The following is a 21,563-nucleotide window of genomic DNA, read 5'->3' as shown; positions in this document are numbered from 1 at the left end:
ATACTTGATCAATAGGTGTTGTTGGAGGTCATTGGAGACTTGGCTACATTATGAAGAATTAAGGGGACTTCATCATTCTTATTGTCTCAAGCCAAGTCATTCGGGTTATCAAGTTTCTATCTTATATCCAATGTTCCTCCTTGCGGTAACTCGTGCTTAAAGTGTTTACATTGAAAGTTACTTGCCCCTTTGCATGTTTGGTTTTGTTCCTTGCATGTGTTTGTATATGTTGTGCTTCCAACTTGATTATCTTGAGCAATCAAGTATGTGTGTGTTGGTTTGCACATCATGTACGTGTGTGTCATGTGTTGAGCCTTTTGCATCTTGTTCTTTTCTTAGTTGGCTCTTGTGAGAGATTAATGGAATATCCCATTATGGGGGAGTGATGTGCTTTGTGCACCTCACAATCCTATATATGTGTGTACATGAGTAATACCATCTAGTATTGATATTTCAAGATTATCTAGTCGCTATGTGGTATGTCTTCTCATGAGAAATTCAAATTCTAAATTGTCCATTAATTATCTCTTGTTGGATCTTTATTTGCCTCTTGTTTATCTTAATTGGTATCACATTATGGGGGAGTAATATGCTATGTGTATATTACTAGCCTAGAAAATGTGTACATTTGAGATATTGTCACCTAGAGTTGATATTGTAAATTATCTTGTTCCTAGGTGGCATGTTAGCTCTACAAGTTGCAATTTGCTTTTTGTTTGGTGTGAAGATGATGTCGGATATCCTTGTTATCTACCACCGGGAATTATTTCCAAATACTTCTTGTCTTTTGACAATTGGTACTCACTTATGTGTGGTAGAAATTATTGATCATCTTTACATTGGCCTTTGCTTTTATTTGCTTTATCTCTTGCCTAGGATTGTGTCAACTCCCATTGTATTCCATACCACTTGTGGATCTTGTTAATTTCTTGACCTTGTCTAGTGTTTTCTAGATATAGTGAAAGTGGTGATCCCACCTCGTGCATTTTGTATTCAAATGCAAATTCTCTATAATGCACTAGTCTTGGGGGAGCTATCCTATTCTCTATAAAACACTCATCTTGTGATCCTTATCAAGTGTGTGTTTGTGGAAGGCAAGCCGTTTCTTTTTGGTGCTTTGTGCCATCATGAAACTTTGTAGAGGGCTTGGTTTGTTTGGAACCATTCTCTCTTTTGGGAGTTTGACATCTTTCTTTTTGAGTGTATCAATGGATATCTCATTCCTTGATGTATCTTTTATGGATATCCTCCAAGTGATGATTTATTCATTTGGTATCTTTTCTTCGCTTGGTATTTCTTTGTCTTTTGGTCTCGGTTCTTGAAAGTCTTGAGCATGCATATTTACTTCTTGTAGTTTCTTTGGCATGTTTTCTTTCTTTGACCCAATATATAGGGGGAACTCCACCAAGTCTCAAATTGGATGAGATGTGCATGAAATTCATTTTCATATCTATATGCACATATTTATGTGGAGTTTGTCCTATGTGTTGTTGGTTCTCTAACTCTTTGGTCCCAATGAGTTTGGGTACCATTTTGTTTGTGTTGTTGTTCTAGGAACAAGTGGAGATGCATTGGATGCTCGGCTCACTCACAAGGAAGGTGTTGTCACCATGTGCTTATTGGAGTCAAGCTAGGATGATCAATGAACTACTTTGTACCTTCAATTGGTATCTACTACATCCTTCCAATGTTATCTCGGTAACAAGTATCTTCATATACTTCATGCACACATTTCTTGCATCAACCTTGTGTAGGTTGTATCATGGCATGTTATCCATTCTTTCTTGTGATACTTGTTTCCTTTCTCAAAGCATCCCAACAATGATGTCTTGTTGCTAGTTGTGATGTCTTTGATGGTGTGTGGTAGGAATTCATTTATATACTATAAGACCATATCTAGCCATGTGCTATGCTTCCAAGCAAATATCTTATTGGTATATGTATGACTTCCTTTTGGATATCTTGTTCCTTCGTGTTGTAACTATTTCGGGTGTACATCCTTCTTTGTAGATATATATCATCATGATCTCGTCTACCTAGAATCTTATACACTTGAGAGAAATTGCATATCTAGATGATATCCTTTCTTTCACGTCCACCTTGTCTTTCTTATGTTATTTCTTTGGTGGCTCCGTGAAAGCTTTTGCCTTGAGTGCGTGTCTTATCTCGTTGCATCTTGATGCACTCTTGTGTGGTGAAGATTATTTTCCTCATGCTTATCTTTACGAGGCTTTTTGCCATCTTAATTGGTATCCCTCGTCTTGATGAGGCTTTCATCTTCTATCTTCACCACGGGTTGTCACAAGCATAGGTTCTCTATATGCTTATTAGTAAGCTTGTGAACCCATTTGCTTGTTGTGTGTGGGAATGATAGGCCTTGCACTGTGTTGCCTCATTCTTTCAAGACTTTATTGATGCTTAATGCTCATCCGTACATTAGTCTTCTCAAGTGCATTGCCTTGACTCACACACATAATTTTGGTTGAGCCCATTCTTAAGTTGCCTCTTTTACTTGTTGCTCAACCATGTGTTTGTTGCAAGTACTAGGCTTGGTTTCCTATATGCTCACTTGCACTTGTTGTAAGTTTCAATTGATTTTGGGGGAGCTATGATCCTATTTTGTGCACTTTGTATCCAAATACAAATATTCTTATGTGTCCACAAATCATGGGGAGCCTCTCTAGTTTCTTTAGAACACTCCTATGCTCATATCATAATATCCTTTTTTCTTGTGGATCATAGGATCTTTGGTCTAGTTGGTTAAATTGATATCCATTGATTGCTTGCTTCAATTGGTATATTTTGATTGCTTGATTGCTTGTGTTTCTCTCTATTATATCTTTGAGGCATATCTTCCTTTAGCAATCATTGTGACTCAATATAGTTGGTCTTCCTCCAAGTATTACCTTTTGATATGTGTATGGCATTCCACTCTATTGTTGAGAAATACACAATTTTTTGGAGGAACACCTTTTATATTGGTCTTCTAAGCTTTTCGCCCATTTTGGCAATCGATGCCACTGGGGGAGAAGTTTCAGAGAGTTTCGTGGAGAAGTCTTCAAAGTTTTCTTCTTGCTTTGGTTTTGCTCCTAAGCATTTGCATATCATACTCATGCATCGTTGGTTGTTGCATTGCATGGTGATGCATAATTCCTTGTATAAACTCTCTTGAAAGTGATTGTCATCAATTACCAAAATGGGGGAGATTGAAAGAACATGCGGTGCCCCCATGTTTGGTTTTGGTAATTGATGATAATATCTATGGACTAATGATTGCCTTGAGTTATATTTGAAGGTTTTGTCCATAGGCTTTTCTTGGAGTCCATGTGTTGGTTTCAAGGAGTTTATGGGTTGACCAAGGTGCTATTAAGGAATTATCCAAAGCTTGGTCATGTGAGAGTTGAGCTTATTGCAAGCATGTCTTGAAGAAGAAGATTGTGTGATCATTCATGTTTACCTTCAAGACATCATCCAAATGAAGAGAGTTGGAAAGATTCAAGGTTGATCAAGACTAAGTCAAGAGTGAATCAAGTTGATCAACTCACAAAGCGTAGAAGATGTACCAAGAGGGATCAAGTGATCCCATGGTTTGGTAAGCATTGTCCATTGTGCTTTGTGTACTAACCCATGGTCTATGTGAGAGTTCTACGTGGCGTTAGGTACGTGTTCATGGGCTTGTGTCAAGGGGAAGATATCACTCAACCCATGGAGAGGATGACATCAAGTGGTGATCGTCATCAAGATTGCCATGTGCAAGTTCAAGTGGATCATCGCGGAGAGATCAAGTGCTTGAAGCTTGCCGTCCATTGTGGTGACAATGGACTTGTTAAGATGTGCCGAAGAGTGGCTCACCCATAGTGGACTATGGGGGAGCAATCATCTAGTCTTCATTGAGCCAACGCAATCAAGAAAGGTGGTCCAACTTGAGGGAGTCAAGATCGTCATCATCTAGCTCAAGTGGGACCATGTGCAAGGCAAAGGTTTTCCCTTGATAGGTTTTCTATTTTACCGGTCTCATGGTGGTAGTTTGGAGACCGGGTTATAGGATCGTTTGCCGTACTATCAAGGGGGGCTCTCAAGTTGGTAGCTTGATCGTATCGTTAGTAGAGAGCTCAAACCATTGCATCCTTGCATCATCTTTCTTGGTTCTTGTTTGGTTCTCTTTGTGATTCTTAGAGCTTATGTTCATCTTGATGACAAGCTTGAGTTCATCAAAAACGGAGTTCGCATGCATCTTCTATGATGTTTTTGGTGTTGGAGGTTTTACCGGTCTTTTCCGAGGAAGGGTTCTCACCATTTTCTTATGGGACTTTTTCTCATTTGCTTCTTATTGATATTTCTTTGAAGATTGTGTTAGCCCTTGTCGCTAGCTTTCCAACAAACTTGGTTTCATCGAATTCGGAGTCCATTTGCAAAATTGTGGCAGTTTTGGTGTTCGGAAAAGGCTGCAGCGGTACTACCGCGAATTGGAGCGGATGTAATTTTTTACTACCGCTCCAGAGCAGTACTACCGCGGCTCCTATAGCGGTAGTACCGCTCCGGACCAAAAACTTGTACCAAGTCTTGCGGTGGTAGGCCCGGATGTATTATTTTAGTACCGCTCGCAAGCAGTAGTACCGCTACCATTTGCGGTAGTACCGTGAGGTCGAGCGGTAGTACCGTGAGGTCGAGCGGTAGTACCGTGAGGACGAGCGGTAGTACCGCTCCGGCGGTTCTTCTGGCCTTTTGCCTCCTCGCTGTTGTTTTTCAAAGGGGTACTTCCGCCCTAGCGGTAGTACTGCTCCTTGGAGCGGTAGTACCGCTCCGTGCGGGCTATGAGCATAACGGTTGGATTTTTCCCACCTATAAAAGGGGGTCTTCTTCCCCAATGAACCTTATCTCTTGAGCTCGTTTTTGCCCCCAGTGTTGACCTTCTTTGAGCTTGCTAACTCTCAATCCCTCCATGGATTCTTGCTAGTTTTTGAGGGAAAAGAGAGAGGAGATCTAGATCCACATTTCCACCAATCACTTTCTCCTCTATGTGAGGGGAACCCCTTGGATCTAGATCTTGGAGTTCTTGGTGTTCTCCTTCTTGTTCTTCCTCTCATTTTCCTCCCTAGCATTAGTTGCTCCGGTGGGATTTGAGAGAGAAGGACTTGGGCACTCCGTGTGCCCTTGCCATTGCATTTGGTGCATCGGTTTGAGTTCTCCACGGTGATACGTGGAAGTGAAGTTTGAGAAGCTTATTACTCTTGGGTGTTTGGGCACCCTAGAGCTTGTTCCTCTTGGGTGCCTTGGCGCCCTAGACGGTTGGTGTTGTTCGGAGCTCAATCATTGTGGTGTAAAGCTCCGGGCAAGCGTCGGGGTCTCCAATTAGGTTGTGGAGATCGCCCCGAGCAATTTGACGGGTACCGGTGACCGCCCCCAAGGGTTGCCAAAGTGTACGGGTTCGGTGACCGCCCCCAAGGGTTGCCATTTGTACGGGTTCGGTGACCGCCCTCAAGGGTCCCTTAGTGGAATCACGGCATCTTGCATTGTGCGAGGGCGTGAGGAGATTACGGTGGCCCTAGTGGCTTCTTGGGGAGTATTGTGCCTCCACACCACTCCAAACGGAGATTAGCATCCGCAATGGTGTGAACTTCGGGATACATCATCGTCTCCGCGTGCCTCGGTTATCTCTTACCCGAGCTCTTTACTTATGCACTTTACTTTGTGAGAGCCATATTGTTTCTTATCATATATCTTGCTATCACCTAGTAGTCTATCTTGCTTAGCATAAGTTGTTGGTGCACATATGTGAGCCTAGTTGTTGTAGGTTTTGTGCTTGACAAATTAACCGCTAGGTTTATTCCGCATTTGTTCAAGCCTAAACCGTAATTATTTTAAAATGCCTATTCACCCCCCTCTAGGCGACATCCACGATCTTTCACATAGCTTTCCAACGGTATATTATATGCCTCGTTCCGATAAACGGTTAAAAATTAGAGCAAAAACAGTACCGGAAAAACACCGCATGTAATTTTTTCCAACACGAAGTTCACTAGTTTGTATTGTAGTGCTCTTGCTATAGAAAGAGCTGTGATCTCACGTTGAGTGTGCAGTGCGGAAGTGTTGTCAGAATAACTATTCTGCTAATATTTTGCCTGAGTTGTTTGACCTGAACTTCCCCATGTGCTAGGTTGAACTTCCGCCAACTTCCCCCAAATGGGGCTTGCTATATATCCTTGGAAAGCTATGGACATGAGTATTATGACCCAAGTTAAAATTTTGGCAAAGTGTAAGCGGTTTAAGAGCAGTTTTGAAAACCATTTTTTCTTTACACAAAAAACGTGAATCGTAATTTCAATGGCATTTCTAAACCGTTTATTAGAATGAGGCAAATAATATAGCGTTGGAAAGCTGCTGCAAAATTGCTCCTTCCACATGTTGAAAGTTTTCTCTAATTCCCTATGGTTAAAGCGTAATTTGGAAAAAACATAAAATTTCGCAAACCGAACACCCGATTGGTATTTTTGATGCCATTTCTAAAAGGCTAATCCAATTGAGGCGAATGATATGGCGTTGGATAGCTTATGAAAATGCGCCACATTTTCATGTTGAAAGTTTTTTCTAATTTTGAATGGTTTAAAATTAATTTAGAAAACGGTACAAGTTCCACCGAGTTTGTATTTTCAAGCTAAGTTTTTAACCGTAAGTCCGAATGCAGCAAATAGTACGGCGTTGGAATGCTTGAGGAAATGTGAAACTTTTTGTTATGTTTAGTTTCTCCAAATTCCCTACGGTTTTAAGTCAATTTCGAAAATGGCCGAAAACGTATTTTCGCCGTAATTTCTACAAACTTTACCCGAATGGAGTAAATAATATACCGTTGAAAAGCTACAGAAAATGCAAAACTTTTTCATACCGACAGTTTTCTCTGATTCCTAACCGTTTTTAAGTAATTTCAAAAACGGCGAGATCATTCGTTCTGCCTTTATCGCGAAACAGATTCTTTGAAAATGCACCGCATGAAGAACTTGAACTTCTCGGCATGTCTACTTGACTTCACTCTATTTTTCACGTGTTTTTGTCGGATTTCGGGTTCCGACGGACCCTTGAGGTTCGAACACTAGGGTGCGCGTGGAGATTTCGCCTCCTACCTACCTGCACTCCTCCGCCTCGCTAAGATCTAAGCTATGAAAAGAACAGCACAAGAGACACAGGGTTTATACTGGTTTGGGCCACCGTTGTGGTGTAATACCCTACTCCGGTGTGTGGTGTGGTGGATTGCCTCTTGGGTTGATGATGATGAGCAATACAAGGAAGAACAGCCTCGCGAGGGTCTGTTCTTGGTTGGGGGGATGAACTGCTAGGGGGTGTTCAGTCACCCTTCTCTCTCTCTCTCTCTCTCTTCTCGATTGCGATCCTAGCTAGTTTCTGGGTTGGCCGATTCTCCCTCCTCCTACCCTGTGGGTGGCTAGTCCTATTTATATGCAAAGGCCCTGGGCCTCTTCCCCAAATATTGAGCGGGAAGGGCGCCAACAATTGGCCATTTTGAAGGGGAACATCTGGTACACTTATCCTGACTAAAGTTGGTTCTCGCCTGCCAAAGACTCTGGTGGTGACGCTGGCTTGGGCTCCACAATGACTTCCTCCCTGCCGTTGGACTGGTCTTGGTCTCTTTGCACCGAAACGGGTGCCTTTGCTTGATGCTCTTGCCTGCGCTTTCTCCCTTTGCACCAAAGAGGAAAGGAGGACACTGCGCGGGCTAGCGCCCGCCTGGCGCCCTTGGTCGTCATGGCTTGCGTCACGGGCACCTCGTGAGGTACCCCGCCTTGATATCTCTGCCTCCTCGCGAGCCAGCCTGATGAGGCCGTGCCTGAGGAAGCTCCATGTCGTCCGCCCCGCGAGGCTTGGCCCCTCGCGAGGGTCTTGGGTCTGTGTTGATGAAGACGGGCCCTGCTGGGGCCCCCTTTAAGCCACGCCGCAGGCCGCAGGCAGGCAAGTCTGGGGACCCCGTTTCCCAGAACGCCGACAGTATCCCCCGGGCCCAAGGCGCGCCCGGACTTGGCCGTGCAGGGAGGCGAAAGGGCAAGAGCGAAGCACCGCGGGCCCTAACAGCCTGTGGCCTTGGGCGCCGCGTGGCGGTTGATTGGACGTGGGCGTCTCCACTTCCCCATGGTGCCTCAGCAACTGCACGGATTGGACAAGTCCCTGCATGCAAAGCGGGTCATGATTACCTGCGATCGTGGAGGTAGGCGGTTGGCCTTCGTCGGCCATAAGTACGAAACGGCGCGCGCCCTTCTAGTGCATCCCTTCTTGCTTCTCCTTCTTCCCGGTCCTTGCTCCGTCTTGCTGCGATGGCTCCGATCCGCCGGTTCTCGACGGCAGAGAAGGGCAAGGCTCCCCGAGAGGAACCAGACCCGCTTCCGCCGAAGAAACGGCTCGCCCTCCGCGGCCGGGACGACGGGGCCCATCAGGTGGTGTTGAGGCCCTGGTACGAGCAGCCACCGCCGGGGTTCCCGCTTCCCTTGTATGCCCACATCGAGGGCCCTGAAGGAGTCGATGCCGATCGCCACGGGCGGCACCGCCGTCGGCGCCGACGGGTCACGAAGGTGTAGGTTGTCCCCCCTGGGGTCCACACCGAGGGCTCCTCCCGAGAGTTCGTGATCCACGCCACCATGCCTCCTCAGTCTTGGATTCGCCTTCCTCCCTTCTTCGCCTCCATCATCCGGCAGGGAGAACTCCTGGAGCTTTGGCTGCAGCACGCCGGCTGCAGCACCCTCGCGACCGAGGCAGAGGTCGCGGTCGTTGCCCCGGGCGAGGTCTTCATGACTCGAGGCTGGAGCGAAATCGCCCGGGTTTGCAGGACAAGAGGCGCCCTCGCGATCCACTTGGAGTACGACGGTGCTTCGGTGATGTTCTTCAAGGTCTTCGATGGAACGGGCGCCGGCTTGAGTGCTGCCCCGGGAGAGGTGGTCGGGACCCTGCTACGGCGAGGACTGGGCCCGCCGACCGCTCCCTTGGCGGTTCCTCAGGCGGCGGAGGCGTCGGAGGTTCCAGCGACTCCGGCGAGCTCTTCGCGACCCCGGAGACGAGCGACGACAGCTACGAGCCCCCGAGCCGGCGCCGCTCCTGGAGCAGGGCGGGCTCGTCAGGCTGCCGCCGACTCTGATCTGGATGGGGTTGGCGCCGGTGCTTGACGGCCCACTGTTGATGATGGCGTCTTTTGTAGGGGCGCGTGTAGTTAGCGAGGAATCAAAGACGCGTCCCGTGGGGGCTTGTAAGGTGCCTGTGATCCTGTTTTGTTAATATAACCCTTGTCCTAGAATTGTGCGAGTTGCTCATTCTGCCTTAGCTCAGTTCTCCCTTTCGAACCTCACGAGGGCTTGGTGCTCTGCGCCGACAGGTCCCAGTCCCAAGGCGGCTTCAGCCGTCGCTGGTATGCCAGGTCGCGATGCTGTGGTCAAGGCCAGGAGGTGAGCGACCCAGGGTCCGATAAGAGTCCCTGAGTCGCGATGCTCAGGAGGTCCCCCTTGGCGCTCAAGCAGCCGTCGTTCGGTGAGAAAGAGCGGCGTCGCTAACACGGAATTGCATTAGGTGCGGGGATGGTGCCACGGTAGCTGGTGCTTCCGGGTGGTGACTTATCTCAAGAATCAGGGGCCGCTCTCTGGTGTGTCGCCGGGTCCGTGCATCGGCAGGCGTGAGGTTTCTCGGCGAGGTCCTCGCGTGTCCCTCCCCTCTCGCCTTTGCTCCCCTTTCTGCTCTACGTCCTCGGGTCCCGACCCTCGAGCGAGTCACAGCCATCGCTGGTATGCCAGGTCGCGATGCCGTGGACAAGGCCAGAGCGTGAGGGCTGGAGAGCCAGTAGGAGCCCTGAGTCACGATGCTCAGGCACCCCCCTTTAACATGCAAGCGGTTCACGCGGTTGAGAGTGAAGGAGACACCGCAAGGGCCTCGCCTGACGCAGCTCCTTTAGCAGATCCTGTAGACCCATCATAGAAAGAACGAGGGGTTGCCATGACAATTGACACTCAGCCGTTGGTTGCTTCCGAGGGGCGATGAGGCACTGAAGGCTTGACGAGGTGGCGCCATGCGGGGCTGCCGCGGCCAGAGCTCGGCCATTCAGGTTTGTCAGCGTTGCAGGGACGGACCCATGCGCAAGCGTCGTTCCGTTTGGGAGCAGCTTCATCAGTTGGCGTCAGTTGAGCGGGCAACTGGGTCAAACACATTAGCCGCGAAGGAGTGGATTCATTCAAATAGATGCTGGGAAGGCGGACATCACTGGGTCAGGCCCGAGCGACTTGGGGATGATGCAGCCCATGGGGCGCCCCCAACAAGGTAAGCTAACAACATGAAATAAAAGGGATGCATGCCGCAGGGACGGACCCACGCGGCCTGGGAATAATGCAGCCCTGGGGGGCGCTCCCAGCTGGAAATGAAACTTGAAAGATGTCACCTGATGATGTTGAGGACGAAGGAGTGTTGGTGTAGCTGACTCGGTGGGCTGCGGAAGCCGATCCTCACAAGCCCCCAGGCCCAGGGGCCTCGGGAGGCTCCGGAGGCGCTGGTGGCTCCTCGCGGACCATCTCCATCTCCGCCAGGGCTGCGGAACACCTGGCCTCTTGAGCCTCCATGATGCCCCTCATGAGGCGCTGGTACGTGGCAGCCGCGTTCGGCAAGCCGTAAGGCATGCGAACGTAGCTGTGGGGTGGACCTTCGCAGCGCCCTACTCGCGAGGGCCGGAGGCGCTCCAGAGAGGCGACTCGACTGAGCCCTGGTATGTCGATGCAGACGCGCATCCCACCATCCTCGCCTGGATGGGGAGCCACAGCTGGTAGGCGGCGGCCACCTCTCATGACTCTTGACTCTTGTAGCTCCTGAATGGCCTTGCTGACGAACTCCTGAGGGTCTGGCCCTCCTTGTCTTACTCCTTCTTGAGGGAAACGTGCTTCGAAACACGCCTCCATGTGGTGCCCAAGCGCCTCCCTCGTGACCTTAGCCAGGTCGGTGGCCCTCCAGGGGAGAGCCCCCGACCCCTGCCTAAGGAGGGCGCCAGGCATGCTTTCCTATGCGATAGAAGGAGGTTCCCCCTGGGCAGGCACGGGCCCTGAGGGGCCTGCCTCCTGAGGGGCCGGGCCGGACGATGTCTTCTTCTTCTTGGGGGCGGTCTTGGGAAGCCTCCTGCTTCTGCGATCCGGGTCTTCCAGTGATGCGGCCTGAAAGGCTCGTTCCACGGAACACACTGCGTCCTTCTCTTCACAGGGCACCGTAATGACTCCGCCACTTCCTGGCATCTTGAGGACATTGTAGCCGTGGTGAGTCACGGCCATGAACTTGGCCAGCGCTGGGTACCCAAGGATGGCGTTGTACGGCAGGCGAATGTGAGCAACGTCGAAGTCGATGAGCTCGGTGCGGTAGTTGTCGCGTGCCCCGAAGGTGATAGGGAGGTGGACCTGCCCAATCAGGACCGTGGAGCCGTCGGTGACTCCGGAGAAAGGCTTGGTTGGTTGAAGCTGGTTGTAGGGCACTTGGAGATTGTTGAATGTTTCCACGGACAAGACGTTGAGCCCTGCCCCGCCATCGATGAGGGTCCTGGTGACCACCACGTTGCTGATGATTGGGGAACAAAGCATCGGGAGGACTCCGACCGTGGCCGCGCACTTGAGCTGATCTGCTGAGCTGAACGTGATGGCGCACGCCGACCACCTAAGAGGGCGCGTGGCTTCCAGCTTGGGGAGGACTGCATTCACTTCGCGGGCGAACTGCTTGAAGATGCGTTGAGAGGCTGGGGCTTGAGCCCCGCCCAGGATGCAGGCGATCGCGCGCGGCTCCTGGAAGCCCCCAGCCCCCTCGTCCTGATGGCGGTCCTCGTTTCTCCTTGGCTACGGTGGCAGCAGAGGGAGGCCTGCGTGATCTCTCTAGTCTCCCTCGCGAGGCGGGTCTTGCCAGCGATCCTCGCGAGGTCGATCGCGCCACCCCTGGCACGGGCAGCGGTCTTCCCAGCGTCTTGCTTTCCTTACTCCTCCTCCACCGTAGCCCCGGTCACCACGGTCGGGGCGACGGCCGATCCTTCCTTCTCGCACGGCTTGAAGCTCTTGACACTCGTTGGTGTTGTGGGTGTGGAGGTCGTGGTACACACAGTATCGACTGCCCTTGGGAGGTTCGGGTTGATCTCTGCCCCACTTGGTGTCTGGTTCTGCCGCGAGCACGGCAGCCCCCTTGCGCTTCACATCCTTGGCCTTGGGCTTCTTCTCTTCTGGGTCTGCGGCAGGCAGCTCGAGGAGGGAGAGACGCCCTTCCTCAGCCCTGGCGCACTTGGTTACCAAGTTGAACAACTCCAAGGAAGTGCACATGTCTTCATGCATCGCCAGCTCCTCCTTCATCTTCACATCGCGCACGCCGTCGGAGAAGGCTGAGATGATGGCCTCCTCGGTCACCTTGGGAATCTTGAGGCGTGCGTTGTTGAAGCGCTGGATGTACTTCTGCAGGATCTCTTCGGGTTGTTGCTTGATGCGGCGCATGTCGCTCACGGCGGGTGGCCGGTCGCGAGTACCTTGGAAGTTGGCGATGAAGCGGGTGCACATCTCGTCCCAGGAGGAGATCGTGCCTGGAGCCAGGTTTAGGAGCCAGGTGCGGGCCCCGTCCTTGAGCGCCATGGGAAACCAGTTCGCCATGACCTTCTCATCTCTGTTGGCAGCTTCGATGCCCAGCTCATAGAGCTGGAGGAACTCCGCAGGGTCGGCCGTGCCGTCGTAACGAGGAGGCAGGTCTGGCTTGAACTTGTCGGGCCATGCGACGCTGCGTAGCTCGGTGGTGAAGGCCCGGTAGCCTGCTGTGGCCATTGGAGGCCTTGGGTGACGGAGAGCTTGGTCTTGCATGTCCCCACGCGCTGCAGCCGGGAGCAGCGCGGGGTTTTGACGTGCGGGAGCAGGAGCATGGTCGCGACGTGCTGGAGCAGGGAGCATCCGGGCAGCTTCTTGCGGTCGAGGGACTTCTTGGCAGCTCTGCTCTTGTCGCGCTGGCACCTGACGGAGCAGGTTCAGCCCAGGGGCCACGCGCCTTGGAGCCATGGTGCCTTCTTGAGGAGGAGGCGGCCGGGGCGCCGTCGGAGCTTCGTCGCCCGCGCAGGGCGGGGTGCGGTGCAGCGGAACAAACGGCGCAGGAGAGCCCCTTGTGGCGCGGACGAGCTCGGCGACGCGGTCGAGCCATTCTTCATAGACGTCGTCGATGGGACGGTAGCGCAGGAGCTCGTTTGCCACGATGAGCGTAGCTCGAGCCTCCATGGGCGCGCGGAGCACGCGGGACGAAGAACCAGCTGGGGTGAGCGAGGGAGTAGCGGTGCGGCCGTCTTGCCGCACGGACGGATGCTGAGACGACGCTTGCCGCTCGTCCCCCGCCGGGCTGGTGGCGGCGTTGATGGCAGGTGACGGGGAACGGCGAGGACGCCCGCCGGTAGGAGCCGTCTGGGTGACGCGGGAAGCGAGAGTGGCCCGGCGCTCGGTGCGGGCCCGACGAGCGTCAGACATGGACGCGATGGTCGGAGGAGAACGGGGTGGTGGAAGACAAATTCCGACGCACCCCTACCTGGCGCGCCAAATGTCGGATTTTGGGTTCCGGCAGACCCTTGAGGTTCGAACACTAGGGTGTGCGCGGAGATTTCGCCTGCTACCTACCTACACCCCTCCGCCTCGCTAATATCTAAGCTATGGAAAGAACAGCACAAGAGACACAGGGTTTATACTGGTTCGGGCCACCGTTTTGGTGTAATACCCTACTCCAGTGTTTGGTGTGGTGGATTGCCTCTTGGGCTGATGATGATGAGCAATACAAGGAAGAACAGCCTCGCGAGGGTCTGTTCTTGGTTGCGGGGATGAACTACTAGGGGGAGTTCAGTGACCCTTCTCTCTCTCTCTCTCTCTCTCTCTCTCTCTCTCTCTCTCTCTCTCTCTCTCTCTCTTCTCGATTGCGATCCTAGCTAGTTTCTGGGTTGGCCGATTCTCCCTCCTCCTACCCTGTGGGTGGCTAGTCCTATGTATAGGCAAAGGCCCTGGGCCTCTTCCCCAAATATTGAGTGGGAAGGGCGCCCACAATTGGCCATTTTGAAGGGGAACATCTGGTACACTTATCCTGACTAAAGTTGGTCCTCGCCTGCCAAAGACTCTGGTGGTGACGCTGGCTTGGGCTCCACAATGACTTCCTCTCTGCCGTTGGACTGGTCTTGGTCTCGTTGCACCAAAACGGGTGCCTTTGCTTGATGTTCTCGCCTGCGCTTGCTCCCTTTGCACCAAAGAGGAAAGGAGGACACTGCGCGGGCTCGCGCCCGCCTGGCGCCCTTGGTCGTCATGGCTTGCGTCACGGGCACCTCGTGAGGTACCCCGCCTTGATATCTCCGCCTCCTCGCGAGCCAGCCTGATGAGGCCGTGCCTGAGGAAGCTCCGTGTCATCCGCCGCACGAGGCTTGGCCCCTCGCGAGGGTCTTGGGTCTGTGTTGATGAAGATGGGCCGTGTTGGGCCCCCTTTTGAGCCACGCCACAGGCCGCAGGCAGGCATGTCTGGGGACCCCTGTTCCCAGAACGCCGACACTTTTTTTGCTTGTAGATCTCCATCCACTGCTCGTAGCTCTCCATCCACTCACCGAAATTGAACAAGTGATATACCGATGGAAAGCTGCTGTAGACACGCAACTTTCCCGTGTTGATCATTTTTTCATACCCGCAACGGTTTTAAAAGTTTTTCATGTGAAATTCATTCACTGTAGTAGTTGAACTTCCTACTGTTTTCATGTTGAACTTCTGTGACATATTTTCGTTTGTAGTTTTTCTCATCCATTAGTCAGTGTTACACAAATGATTTTCCTTTTGTACAAACCCTTCTCACAATAATTTTTGTAACTTTCTCCGACCGAGGACTTAAACTTACACAAATGATATTCCTGTCGTTTTTAAGTAATTTAAAAAATGACAAGATCATGATTTTTGCCTTCATCGCGAACGGAAATGCATTGCGTGAAGTAGTTGAACTTCTCGCGCATGTCTGTTCAAACTTCACTCTGTTTTTGACATGCTGTTTTTCGCACTGCGTGAAGTAGTTGAACCTCTGGGGCATGTCTGTTTGAACTTCACTCTGTTTCACTTTATTTGCATTTTTCTTATATGAAATACACACCATGTGGTACGTGAACTTCCGGTTGTTATCACTTTTGAACTTCTTTCTGGTTTGAGAGAATTATTTTAAAACACAAAAACAACATATTTTTTATGTATTTTGGACATCTAAATACACGATGAACCTCTTTCACAAGAATTTTTTGAACTTTTCCTTGCCAAGCAATTGAACTTCTAGCAACCATTCTTTTCGTTTATTAGTTGTTTTTAAAAGTGCAAAAAATGGCGCTGTGTTTTTTTAATAGGTAAATCCTAGGTTTTAATAAACTCCGAACTTCTCTCTTATTTCAATTTGAACTTCACCTTTTTATAGTTTGAGTAAATAATTATATTCAATTTTTATACGGAAAAAATATTAGTTTTGTAATAAACATTATACAAATTCTTTGCTATTTCAAACTGAACTTCTTGGTTTATTCGTTAGCAATGGGAAAAATTTAAGTTTTTGTTATAAATATTGAACTGCTCCATTTTCTGAAATTGAACTTCTTGGTTTATTATTTATTATCGAGGAAAATCTAATTTTTTTCATATACATTGAATTATTCTATTTTTTAAAATTGAACTTTTGGTTTTTTTTTTAAATTTGGACTTCTTGGTGTTATTCATTTGTAACTAAAAATGCTAATTTTGTTATGAACATCGTACAACTTCTTGGATATTTTCGAACTGAATTTCTTGGTTTTTTGTTAGTACCGGGAAAAATTATGAGAAAAATCTGCATTTCTTATAGACATCGAACTTCACCATTTTTTAAATTTGAACTTCTTGGTTTTATTTGTTAGTAATGGGGGAAAAATTGAACTTTCCCGGGCAGGTCACTTGAACTTCGAGCAACTAAATTTTTCATCAACACAACCATCACAAATTCGTTGCCGTTTGAGAGTAGTATTAAAAATGGCAAAAACAACATCGTTTCCCTTGTTTTTAACATGTAATTGAAGGTTGGACGTCTCACACTAGAGATCTCGAACTTCACCGGGAGGAGCACATGAACTTCTTGCAACAAACCTTTGAAGCTTTTAGTTTTCTATGCTTATATATTCTTATCTGAAATGCATTTTGTGTCGTAGTTGAACTTCCCGCTGTTTTCACCTTGAACTTCTCTCACGTATTTTTGTTCAACCTCTCACAAGAATTTTTGAACTTTCTCAGGCCGAGCACTTATACTTCTAGCAACGAAATTTTAGCCTTTGCTTGAACGTCCCGCTGTTTTCACCTTGAACTTCTGTCACATATTTTTGTGCAACCTCTCACACAAGAATTTTTGAACTTTCTCGGGCCGATTACTTGAACTTCTAGCAACAAAACTTTTAGCCTTTGCTTTTTCATTCTTTTTTCATACAAAATGCAAACCGTGTAGTACCTGAACTTCTGGTAGTTATCAACCTGAACTTCTCTCGGTAACGTGAAAATATCTGAGTTTTTATTGGCATTGAACTGCTCTACCTTTTTTATTTGAACTTCATTGAGTATTTTTAAGAAATGTGAAAGTTGGATGTTTTTAGAAACATCGGAGTTGTTCGTTATTTAGAATAGAACTTTATTATTTTTTTATATTGAACTTCTTCTTTCATTTCTTAAACTTCCAGAGTTAACATATTTCTGGGCGAGCTTTGTTTTCTTCTTATTTTTCATGGTGTGTATGTTTTGTGTTCTTTTCCTCCTTTGTTGGACTTCTTTTTGTTCTAGTATTTGAATTTACTTGGGCTTCTTTATTTTGTATATTTTGAATTGAAACCAACATATACTAGTTTTTTTGCATCCATACATATTGTTGAACTTTAGGAAATGATACATAACATGAAACTGTACAACAGGATGTTTTAGACTAATGTTTTTTGTTAGAACATCACATTTTTCCCCTAGGACATGTTGTACAATGTTTTGAACATGACATTTTTGCTTTTTTACTCTATGATTTTTGTTGTTGTTAAACTTCAAGGGTTTTATATTTGAACTTGCAAGGGTTGTCATATCAATTAAGATATCTTTAACCTCCCCCGAGTTTCTTTCATGAACTTCTAGTTTTTGACGAATGCCCCTGAGTTTCTTTTTTAATAGATTTTTCAGTGACAGTAATACATGTACTTCATCAACTTTTTTTGTCAAGTAACAAAAGATGTAGAACAAATTCGGAAGAGTGCAATTTTTATTCCACGAATTTCCCGTGATTTCAATCATTCCAGGATCACGTTTTGCGTGAACTTTTTAGATACTGATCTACTTGAAACAACACTTGTGAGAATAAGTCCACTTAAATCAGAATCCAATGAACAACGTTTATTTTAATTTATCTTGTTATCATCATTTAGTACTACTCCGCATATGGTTTCATAGATTTTATCTCACGGACATTAGCAAAAGCACCAGATGTTCTAGTACAAGAAATGACCAATTGAAAATCAGTGGTTTTTTCCAGTAAATAGCAACACTACAAAAGAACATGGACGAATGTTCATTAGCATCAACTATAAAAATGGGATGCCAAAAACACACACGGACGTTCGGTTGCACTATCTGCAGCCGTCCAAGTACATGCACAACGGCATCTGTCGAGCAGACCAAGTGTAGTAGCAGCTCCCTTCTCATATCCAGTCGCCAGCTCCATGCCTACATCTTGTCCGTCGCTCACAACGTGGACCAAGTGCAGTAGCATCTCCATACATTTTTTGTCTTATGTTTGCACAAAAGAAGCTATTACTTGTGTCCCAATTTAAAAAGTTAGTTAACTTCTCCACCACGCACGTGTTTTCTGAACCTCAACCTCACCACCACACACACAGACACACACGCATATATGCTCCTTCTCTTAATTATATTTTTAACATTTATGCGCACAAATCTATAAAACAACAATGTCCTTTTTGTGTTGTCAGAACATGAAAAGATCATAAGAAAGTTGCACTATGCGGCGACATCGAACTGAAGCGTTTGTCCAGGCTGAACTTCTCTTTATATATATATGATATCCGGTAAAGAACACATGATACTGTATGCAGTATATCCGGTAAAGAACATATAATACAAAATAAAAAATGATCAGTTATTTTTTGTATATATCAACAAACAGGTGGAGATCAAAATCAAATAAGAAACAAAAATGTAATACTTGTATTTTTTTTATCTTGGTTGCTATGCATGAAAACTTTGGCATCTTATACAAAATCTGCATAGAACATAGAGAAGAATAAAATCATCATGTGGAGAGAGGGGGGATCAACAATAATAGCAATTGGTCAAGCAAAGAAAGAGGAGCAAGATGGCTCATGACAGAAGTAGCAGCAAACGAGAAGAGAAGCAGTAACAACAGAATGCGTGTCAGTGTGTGTGAGAGCGAGGTGACGCAGTGCAGGAAATTCAGCGGGAAATAGTGATAAGAGGCAGGGGAGGAGATCATGCAAGGGGGCGGCAAGGGTGGTGTCATGGCAGTGAACGTCTGGGCATCTCGTCATTGAACGACCGGAGTTGGCAGTGGCGAACGGTCTGAGTGCCGCGGAGGTGGGCCTCAACCACAACTTTTGAGAGCAGGGTCACATCCGAGCTCTGCCCGTGACATCAGCGGGAAGGAGAGGAGCGGCATGGATCGATCTGGGGACCCGTTCGGAACGGCAGCTACTCGATCCATGGCACGGGAAGGCGGTTGCGCGCGGCCAACTGTAGGTCGTGGCCTCCTCCATCTGAAGTTCGATCCCTCCTCTAGCTGTAGCATATGAACCAATCAGCACCTGGACTGGTGGCCACCGGCGGTGTGGGTTCAGGGCAATGACGACGGCCGGAGATGGGTCACCGGTAGGTCGCATGGTGGTAGGATCCCGGCAACAGGGAGGTGGGTAGGTGGCGGTCCAGCGAAAGGATCCCTCCAGTGGGAGGTTCGGTTGGTGGCGGCAGTGCGGGGACAGGTCCCAGCGACGGGGAGGTAGGATGGTGGCGCGCGTGACGACAGGATCCCAGTGGCGCGGGGTCAGGTTATGGGGCGGCGTGCATTAGCGGGTTGCGGGGTGGCATGCTGTGGCAGGGTGCGAGGCGGCGCGCGGTTGCTGGCGGCGAGGAAGGTGGATGGCAGCGGCGGCCGGGAAGTGGGGCGCAGGATGGTGGCTGAGGAGAGAGGCATAGGGCTGGGGCTCAGTGGCAATGGGATTGGGGGGAGGTTGGGGATCGGGTGTGGCTAGGGAAGATCGGTCATGATTTCTTTTTTATTTTTTTCTGCCGGTTCGGGAGTTTAGGAACAACCGGGCCAGCCTATATAGGGCGCGCCATGATCCAAATAACTATTCTAATCCTAGGATTAGAATATTGTTGTCCTGTATATATAGACACACACACACTTATAAGAACATGCTTGCATAACCAAATTAAACATCCACTTATATAGGTGGCTACTACAACCATGGCATTTGCACACACCAAAGTAAACTATTACATGCATAATTACATAGGTGGCTACTACACACATGACATTTCCACACACCAATAAAGTAAACTATATATTACATGCAAGATTAACTAGCATAAATGATCATTTGATAGTCATCTACTTCTTGTGACGCTTGCTCTGCTTGTGGCTCGATCCAGGCTCGTCGATTTTGGTAACGAGGCACTTCCTCATGTCAATGATCCGCCTGTGCATCTCGTAGCATGTGTACGCGCTCTTGGCCGCAAACCTGAGGTGAGGTTCATCCGGTTGCCGCATCCAGGCCCCGTGCCAGGATACGGGACTTGTTCTCTGGTCATCCTGCTTCATCTTTCTGTAGTAGGGGTCAATGATGGCCGAGGCGAGTTCGACCAGGGATTCCTTCTTCGTGCTGCCCCTGACCCTGTAGTGGTCACGAATTTCGACAAGGTTCTTGCAGGCCAAGCTCGTAACACTGAGCGCTTTTACATCGTTGGTGGTTTCCACCGTGGCGAACTTGTAGTCAGTGCTGTTGACAAACTTGTTGAAACGGTCGCAAGGCTCTGTGGCCATGCAGTAGTGGTAGATGAGGACATGATGGTGCATGCACAACTGGGCAACGACAACCTTCTTATCTATGCCGGGACGACCGACGGTGTACTGGAGGTCGATGCCGACCACCTTGTACTTGTCTCCAGCAAGCAATTGCTCAACGTTGTTGATGTAGTCGTCCACCACCGCCGGGTCGATGGTGTACACCACTGAGAGATCCGTCTCCCTCGCGTGGGTCTCCACTCTATGCTCGCCGAACTCCATTGGAGCGCCACTGGACATCCCGTCTCTATGTGTCATTGTGGGTGTGCTTGTTGTGTTGTGGGGTGCGATCGAAAGGTTGAAGAGACTAAGGTTATAATGGCCGCGGGAATTAAAGAGGAAGCCGGACGGCCAGGAATATCATCCGGCCCTGATGGCAGTTCTAATTTGCAGCACGTAACTCCATTGTGCCGCGCGTGGCAACGCGTGCAGCGCAACCACATGCATACGTGCCCCCCAACATGATCGTGCGCACGCCCAACCGTTGACAGAGCACGTGCGAAGGGACGGGAGCAGAGCGCTCTGCATATAGCAGTTGAACACGCAAGGAAAAGTTGTCCACAAGCCGAGCGCGCTGATGGACGTGAGCAGAGCGCGCCAACGGATGCAAGCAGAGCGCGCTACGGTGCTTAACGGCGAGCACATCGCACTACGGCGCCTAACGGCGGGATAAACCTTCATTCAAGCTAATCAAAATAAGACTGGAAAGGACATGTCTGTATTGAGCAAAGGGATCACACATGTCTGTATTGACTGGAACGAGAATGCAATAGCAAAATGAGAATTAAGGCCACGATGATGCGACCACAGTGGTGGTTACAGGAGGCGAGAAGAAAGATGCATCCATCAACGTATGACCTCCTCCTCCTCCTCAACTCAGTGCGCCGACCGGGCTACCGACCGGCGGCTAAGGAGCGGTGGCTTATGTGGTAAGGTTAAGGTGCTTCTCAACAAAGGCATCCAAGGCTTCCATCCGGCTGAAGAAGGCCAACGTCATAGCGTCCTCACTGGCCTTGCCGATACCTATGTACATGATTCGCTCGTACACATGGATGTGTAGGTCGACGATTTCTTGCAGGGTGAGGCGCCTCGCAGCGAGCGCGACCTCTAGGTGGACATTTCGTGGCGTTGTCGTCCGTGAGCTTCTTGACCATGGAGGACGATTAGGGTGGCAGGCAATGAGGAGCCCCGGCGCGTGGGCTGGAGGAGTACGGCGATGTCGTCCGCGACCTTCTTGACAACGGCGACCCTGTTGGTGGTGTGAATGATCATCTGGTCCAACTGAGAGTCATAGCTGGCATCGACGGCGGCCATCCACCAGCCGGTCGCCAACACCGTATAGAGATGATCCACGGTGCCATGCCGCAGGCCGGTGTCGTGGACCATCTGGCACAACCGCTGGCTGCTCGCGCGCATCGCCACCATGGGTCTGGAGTGGGCACTTTTGCGCT

This window comes from Triticum aestivum, chromosome 4A, assembly GCF_018294505.1.
Source record: "Triticum aestivum cultivar Chinese Spring chromosome 4A, IWGSC CS RefSeq v2.1, whole genome shotgun sequence".
In the NCBI taxonomy this organism is placed as follows: Eukaryota; Viridiplantae; Streptophyta; class Magnoliopsida; order Poales; family Poaceae; genus Triticum; species Triticum aestivum.
The sequence above is the reverse complement of the archived record's forward strand: the minus strand, read 5'-3'. Positions refer to the sequence as shown.